Below are 8641 nucleotides of genomic sequence, written 5' to 3'. Positions count from 1 at the left end.
TCTTTCGTAAGGACCCTAAAGGGACGCCAGGGGAGGAGAGGAGGGGGGGGGTTACGTCGCTCGAAGGTACCTTGCACAGGCGCTATCTCGAGGCATCAGGAGACGGCTGGCATACTTGCTGTGTTCTCAACGCTTACTTCGCTTTTAAAGAACTGACAGCACGAAAACCGCTTCGGTCCCTGGAGCGGTCATATTAAATTAAAACAGCGTTTTGTTGAGTTAAATAATAATAATAATAATATCTGGGGTTTAACGTCCCAAAACCACCATATGATTATGAGAGACGCCGTAGTGGAGGGCTCCGGAAATTTCGACCACCTGGGGTTCTTTAACGTGCACCTAAATCTAAGTACACGGGCCTCAAACATTTTCGCCTCCACCGAAAATGCAGCCGCCGCGGCCGGGATTCGATCCCACGACCTTCGGGTCAGCAGTCGAGCGCCATAACCACTAGACCACCGTGGCGGGGCTTTTGTTGAGTTACGCGAGATCGGATCCAAAAGAGTCAGCTGCTAGAATTACTTCGTTTAACAGTAAAATTTGTTAGCATCGCATTCACTGCTTCGCCCTTAAGCGAAACTGTGATTTTCTTTTTTAACCGTCAGCTGTTGACCCTGGAAAGGAGGGGAGGATGTGTAACATGGCGTAGCCGCTTCACATTGGTCATTCCGACGTCAGGCCGTCAGCGACGGGCCCACTACAGACAGCTGAGCGTATTAAAACCAAATTACGGCTGCTCCGACCAGGAGGCATGCTTTTATTAATGAAATTACATTTTTTTAAATCAAGCAAAAAAATTCGAATGGCGACATACCCCCTCACGAGCTCGAAAGGGCAGGGCCTTTTAGGGGGTATTTATCGCAAGAGCGATTATGTACCCGGATGTGCTGGTGGAAGGAATTACGAAAAAGCTCTTCTGGATGAAGATCTATGGATAAAGTACATTTTTCATTCCGCGATGTCCAGAAACAGAAGTGACAGACATTTTAGCGTCGCGCAGATATAGTTGTTAGTGAACACTGCTTTAATTACGTGTTGTGCGAAGCTTGAAACGAGCTATAAGCAGCGTTTCTGAAACAGACAACGTGCACCGATGAATCGCCGCCGCACTTTCTCACTACCGATTGGCCTAGACGTCACGAGCCTCTGCAGAGAGTGCGTTTTGCCGTCGAGCCCGAATGCACAACAGAAGCTGCGTCGGTAACGAGCATGGCGTCGTGGCGTACTCAGGACGCACACGCGAGCTATTCAGCGGAATAATTCTTGGTCTGTGGTTGTGACTTTGGCGGCCCCAAGACCAAGCTGCACATGTTCTGACACGCCGGCGGTGCGATTGCCGGACACAGACGACCCCAAACCCGAGACTCTGGCGCAGTTTGGCGCAATTTCCGTCGATATTATTAGGATGGCGCAGTGAATTCTATTTGGCGCAGTTGGCGCAGGAGTGGAATCACTGCACTCGAATCGGTATTACACAAAGCCCCGTCTGCACTACGGACATTCCCACGGCCTGCTTAGATATAGCATCTGCGCATTAAAGCAATGCAGTTTCTTTCCATGATCGCGAGCAACATATGTGCTCTATTACAGATTAAGGGCTGCACAATGAACACAAGGACGAAGACCAAACGTTTAATAAGAACTTGTTACTGGGCGATTTGGTGAATATTTGAAGGCAATGCACGATGGAGTGAAAATACATGAGAGGACGCTGCGGTGCAAGTGCGTATGTAAGCGCGTTCCATACCGCACATTCTCTTTCGGCCATGGATAAAAACGAACGTAAGGCGCGGCATGCGGCGGCCCAACGGGAACGCCGACGACAAGCTATATACTACCCCGGAGGCGAGTGCGCGGGAGCGGCGGCCAAACGGCAAAAACGCCAAACAGGAGATTCACGGTTACCGAACGATCCCCAGTGCTTCGCCCATTCACCATTATTCACTTCGTGGATATGCGTGGATTTTTTTTTTATGATGAATCCAGCCAACTTGTTCCACGCCGTAATCGTTCCCTCCACGAAGCACAGCCGCAAATTTTAACTGGAGCAGGGCTGGGCAAAGATACTTTGAAATTGTATCGCGGTACGATACAAGATACTCAGGTAAGAGGTATTTGAGATACAGATACAAGATACCACAACGCCGATTGTATCCGATACGATACATTCTAATTGTATCTTAAGATACTTCGATACATTCGGAAATTTGTTATTATATATCTGTATATACGGTAATGTAGCACTAAACGCCGATGCACAAAAATGTTCGCTTGAAAGTTTATTAACTGCGACCAATTTTGTTTCATTTGTATGAAATGCATGTTAGTATCTCCAAAATTTTGTATTTCTTGCTGGAGGTATATTACTTTTGTTCCGAAACAACTTAATGGGGTTGCTTTAGCTGCTTACCATGACAGCTCTTTGTACACTTCGCTGATAACGGTTTTTGCTTGCGGCTTTTGTAATTTGGCAGAGTCGATGCTCTGCTTGCCGACCAGCTAGAGGGCTGCCATCTTCAATAAGATGCCTCCGCACAATGTCAATGGTGCAAATACCGTTGTTAAGTTCTACCTTGCCCGTAAACGTATCACGGTTTTCGCAATACCCGATCACCGGACAGGTGTACATCAGCGAGAACGCTGGTAGTGACATTCTTTGCGACGCATCTTGTTTACGTAGAGGACATAAAACTGCAACTACTTTTATATTCTACTTATCTGCTGGCGTAAAGCGTTCGTTAGCGACGTATTCAGTAATGCGCGATCTACTAACGATTTTTCTTTTATGAGAGAACATCTGCAGCCCAGAAAACGCGTCAGACGTGTTCTATAGTTGCATGAAGTGCTGCAGGACACCGCCGCTATTCACACTATATTGCCGCTTAAACTCCGATTACCTCGTGATTAGTAACAGTAAAAATATTTAGAGTAGACTAAGAAAGAAAATATATAACTAAGCAAAATAGAAAAGTGGTTCTGTATCAAACACAGCGAATTAGTAGAGAAACACGATAGAGGCGGCACTCCCAAGAGCTAATAATAATTGTTCAGTTTAAAGTTCCACAGAACCACGATATGATGATAGACGCTATAGTGGAGGGCTCCGGAAATTTCGACCACGTGGTGTTATAAAACTCAAATATAAGCACACGGGAATCGAATTGCGGCCACCGCGACCTACGGGTTAGCAGTCAAGCACCATAACCACTAGACCACCGCGGCGGGTAACCCCTAATAGCCATGACAATTAGGCATTTAAGGTAAGACCACAGAAAATTCAGTGCCTATGTAAAATAGCGTCAACTGACTCGTTGAGACGCTCATTAGAAAAACGGAGCATTTCGTATAACAATGTTTCTCCAATCCCTCTGCTAACATCTTTGAGATGTCTCCTAATAATTTACGTTATTATCATAAAAACTCAATTTCGCTATTTTACTAAGCAGCAAGCAGAACTTTTGTTACTGTATACTCCAAGCTTGCGGGCAGGCCGCTACATTAGCTCACATGCTTTGGGAGTGCGGGTCGCTCGGCCCGACTTACAGAAAGGCCGAGTGGGATGCGCTTTTGCGCAGCCCAAACCTACCGGACCAAATCCTGGCCGTCCAGTGCGCCCGCGACAGGGCCGTTAGGCTAGACCTGTGGGAGTAGCCGGGTGGCGCGGGGCAACCTCAGCGTCTGCACTGGACTCTTAATAAAGTTGTACTCACTCACTCACTCACTCACTCACTCACTCACTCACTCACTCACTCACTCACTCACTCACTCACTCACTCACTCACTCACTCACTCACTCACTCACTCACTCACTCACTCATCACGCAGCACGATTTAAAAAAAGAGGAACGGCGTTACGCGAAGCAAACCTACTGCATATTGTTCCTAGTGCACTGGAGTAGCCACTACTGTTTTTTTCGTTAATGAGGTTTAATTAATTAGTCATAATTACATTTGTAACTCGACATGTACTCACCTAATTGTCGAAATGTCAATGAGGCGTATGTAGGCATGTTCAAATGCCATCTAACTGCGCTACTTTCAAAAACGTGCTAATTGCGCGCTCATTTTTTTCCGCTTGATCAAGAAAGCCCGCGAAATATGAAAAGTGACACGTGACTAGACTGTTGCGCGCGTCGGGAACCAGCGCCCTCAAACAGGCTCCCTATGAGGTAGACAGAATCAAGGAAGAAATGCAGAAAGAAACAAAAAAAAAAACGCATCACCGTATCTGCCACTTCCCGGCCTAAGAAACGCACCGCTTGTTTTTACAGAGTCAGGCCGTAATCAGAACACCTGCCGCGTTATCAATGAGAGCAGTCGGCCGTGAGATATGGATGATTGTGGCGTACTATCGAACGGAATGAATCCCAGCGAAATTGCGCACATATCGTTGGCGCCCGACCTGTACCCTTGCCAAAATGCGGAGCGCTGCCAAAATGCGGAACGGACAAAAGGCAAAGCAGTTGTTTGCAGTAAGCTTATTTGAGGGCGCTGGTTTCATTTGCCGGTGGAAGCGTAGTCACGTGTTATTTTTCATATTTCGCGGGCTTTCTTTATCAGCTGGAAAAAATGAGCACGTAATTGGTATGTTGTTAAAAATTGCGCAGTTAGATGTCCTTTGAACATGCCTACATACGCCTCATTGACTTTTTCACAATTCGGTGAGTACTTGTCGAGTTACAAATATAGTTATGACTAATTAATTAAACCTCATTAACGAAAAAAATAGCAGTGGGTACTCTAGTGTACTAGGAACAATATGCAGTAGGTTTGCTTTGCGTAACCCGTTCCTCTATTTTTAAATCGTGCTGCGTGATAGATGGGACACCCTGTATATTTGATCTCACGTCCCCATGACATAACACTAAACTTAAGTAGAATATAGGTCTGTAAACAGTAGCAGAAATAATGCAGGTACCTAAAGGTAAGAATAAAGCAGATAGCTTACGTTGCCAGCATGTTAAAGACATATTGCCGTAAGCAGAGCCGAAAAAAGCAACACAGAGACATAGGTAATGTATGGGATGGAAGAGGACAGCTTAGAAAGTACTTGCGCTAACAATCCAATTATGATTTTGAAAACTAATTGAATAAGAGAAAAGAAGACGTGCGCCAAGATAGCTTCTGTTAAGTGAATGCTTGTTCTGTTAAATCCAGCATCGGTATCGGTGGTGCTGTAGCTGTTAGAATCTTATTTGCATTAAGTCAATATCATTGCATGTCAAACTTGCATCGACGGAGTCCTTCAAATCGCCGATGTGTGAAAGCCACGAGACGCAAAGCAACCCCTTTTCTTGCATTCTTCAGACTTCGCAACGACGCACAACGCAAGAGAAATTTTGATAACGACACTACAGCGGCATCAGAATTTGTGCAAAAGACACCGCACGCATTGGAGTACGCGGCACAGTATAGTAGCTAAGAGCCAAGTGCCATAGCACCGACACAACTAAAAAGAAAAAAAAAAAGAAGCCATGAAAAAAAAAGTCGTCTGGGACGACGCTGGCGCCACCACGTGACTCTGCTCCCTCAATAGGGACGCTCAAAGCTCATCACTTGCTGGCGGAAACATAAAATAGTGTCATTGTCTTTAATTTTAATCTGGTGGCTTAGTGGGAGCAGTATCAGCTTGAGAAGCGGAGTTCAACCAACGTTTATTGTTTCGCACCGCGGTGTTGCGATCGCAGTACCTTGTATCTTAAGATACACGATACATTCTTCAATGTATCGAAAATACTGATACTGATACACCTCTTGCGAGACGTATCGCGATACATATACAAGATACCCAAAGAGTATCTAAGATAGTATCGAAGATGCACGTATCTTCGATACTGTCCAGCACTGAACTGGAGTCTACCTTTACGCCATTAAACAAAGCAACGTATCGTTCCGTCGCCTGCAAACAAGTCACGCAGCCATCGCAACTAGACTACGCTATAAAATTTGCTAGCCTGCACTTTTTTACCACGATCTTCAATTACCTTCAATGCTCATTATCTCGGGGCCCGGGCACCATGCCGTTTGCCACGGTTCCGCTGTTACAACCTGACATTATCGACTCAGTTTGTGCTCAATTACGCTCCGAATCGATGAAGTAGTATATTCAACGCGATGTCATTAAAACCTTTATCATCGAACAAATATTGTTTTTGAACTCCACTCACCGCTTCATCGCAGCTGCCTTTGTCTGCCCTGCATGGTTGAGAACGGATTTCTTGCTGCTGGCTTGGGCGCCCATTTCCACGCGCTTGCCGTAGACGTGCGACTCGCTTTTCAGGTTCACAGGTTCAAGTTCACGACGCCTCATTCCGCCTCGTAGCACTTCAATCCGCGTCACACGAAACTGAAGCAAATAAGGTGGTAAAAATACAGTCAGACATCGTGTTGGCCGCGACAAGTGTCACAGTTTTCGTCGGCTATTTCGACGGTAGCCTGCAAAGTTGCCCACCCGCAATTTACACCCTCCCCCCTATTCACCATCACCCTTCCCCTCACACTCATGATCTCGCCGCTCAGTTCAGTGGCTCAGCGTTATCGCACCGTTCGTGCTGTGACCGTAGCTGCTCCGATCAGATACCGCGGAAATTTTGACCAGTTTGTTTCGAACGTTGTCACGTGTGTGGTTTTTTTTTCCCTTGTAGAACTATCTGCCCGGCCGTATTCAATAACGCGCATCTTAAGGCCAAAGCACGTTCGTTGTGTTCTGCGGTGTCAGCATTTGCAATGGCAGCTCACCGAAACGTGTGCGCATCAATATTAATGCGGATTCCACGCAAATGAGCGAAAACTAAGCACATCGCAACATCAACATCAACCTCCTATGTCACAAGTTTGTGTTGACTGGCATGCTTCTTGCATGTGCTGTCTACCACAGTTGTCAATCCAGTGCTCACACGCATGTATTGTCGTGTGCATAATATTTTTGTGTGCTTACGCGGCCCGCTGTGTTTCCGGTGAAAAAAAAAAAAAAACACACACCTGGTCCCGCTTCACTCGGCACAACCAAACCGCAAGTAGCCACTACAACATTACCTTCCCCAAATAATTAGCCGCTGTGCGCTCAAGCAAACGAGGTTTCCAGCAATTACAAGTGGTTTGTTAGCTACTCAGTGCAACAGAAAAAAAACAAATTACAAAATTTTTGTGTCGGTATACTCCTTTAAATTACGCCTGTTTGCAGTCTCCAATCGGTGCCATTCTCCTGAATTTCCTATTTCAGATTTTAATTAACATATCGTGAAAGTTACAACACAAGCCTTGTAGCATACGGACATCAGAAGATGATTTTGTGTAAATAATTGCTTCTTTTTATATGAAAAACACTTCGAAAAGTGCGTATTAATTTTTTCTGCCCTGGCACTATTCGAGAAGTATTATGGAGGTGTAGCGCAGTCCATGTTTTGATTGCAATCCAGCTAGATTAGGACTGTGCTTCTCGACTGCTAATGGCTCGTTTCCCCAGGAAGCGAACGGCATTCAAGAAATTCAGTCCATATCGAGTTCAATTACAATCCGATATGGACTGTACAACACCAGTTTCAATAATGAGTAGACTTGTACACCTCTACTAATTACGTGTCCTTCTCCTCGTCTGGTCTGTTGTTTTCGCCGGCGCTGTTCTACTGCGATTATGAACAAACTAGGCCCGCAGGGCGGCAGCCGCAAACGGAGCCCTGGAAGTTGGTGCACGGAAGCATCGTCAAAACGGTTAAACTAGGACGCTAATTACAGCACGATTTTTTTTTGCAGAATAATCACAGGGTCCCTTATGCACTTCCCTAATACTATTAGAAGGCGAAAGCCACCTTCGTCTTCTTCTACTTCTTCTTCTTCTCAGTCGATATAGTTATCCTCCCCTGCCCGCCACTGGAAGCTTACTGCACCTAACGTGGTATTGCACTACCTCCGTGACTGGCCCACCTTGACCGAGCGGCGATGTCATGCCATGACGCCATCATGTGATGTCATCGTGACGTCACGACGACGTCATAATGAACACACACATTTTTGTGATCTGCGATGTCCCGATGAATTCATATGGTGAAGTCATCACGTGATAAATAAAATATTTGCATCACTCGTGTTGCCGTCGACGCCGCGGGACGGTATACCGACAGCGGTCAATTTTCGCGCTTGATGAGGCATCTGAGGCTTTCGCGTTAATAATACCACGTGCTTCAATAAAGCTGATTCCCACCTGTTCCGCAATACAACGTAATCTATCGCTTTATAAAACAGAAATTCTGGATCCCTTGCCCTATCGGGAAAATCGGGCCAAGCGATGCTTGGTGCATGCGCGCCCAACGTGGTACCTTTCTTTCTTTCTTTTGTACCGCTTTGCACAATCCTCCATCCTAGCTGTTTCCTTCATCAACGACGGCAATAAGACCGTCGTCGACGTGCTTAGCAGCGCAACACTTCAATTGCTACAGGCAACAATGACAGCAATGCGTTCATATCTAGGCAGCAATGAAATGCGGCGACGTGACATGACAAGCGACCTCGCTAAAAGATTAGCTTATACCGTATCAGGAACGACTGATCGCCAAAAATACCACCCGATCGAGAGAGCATGAATTATTAGAAAACCAAACACTGCACAGAAATACAGAAGTGACCAGGAAACCTTCGAGAACCG

The sequence above is a fragment of the Rhipicephalus sanguineus genome, chromosome 9 (assembly GCF_013339695.2).
Source record: "Rhipicephalus sanguineus isolate Rsan-2018 chromosome 9, BIME_Rsan_1.4, whole genome shotgun sequence".
Classification (NCBI taxonomy): Eukaryota; Metazoa; Arthropoda; class Arachnida; order Ixodida; family Ixodidae; genus Rhipicephalus; species Rhipicephalus sanguineus.
Note: the sequence above shows the minus strand (reverse complement) of the source record.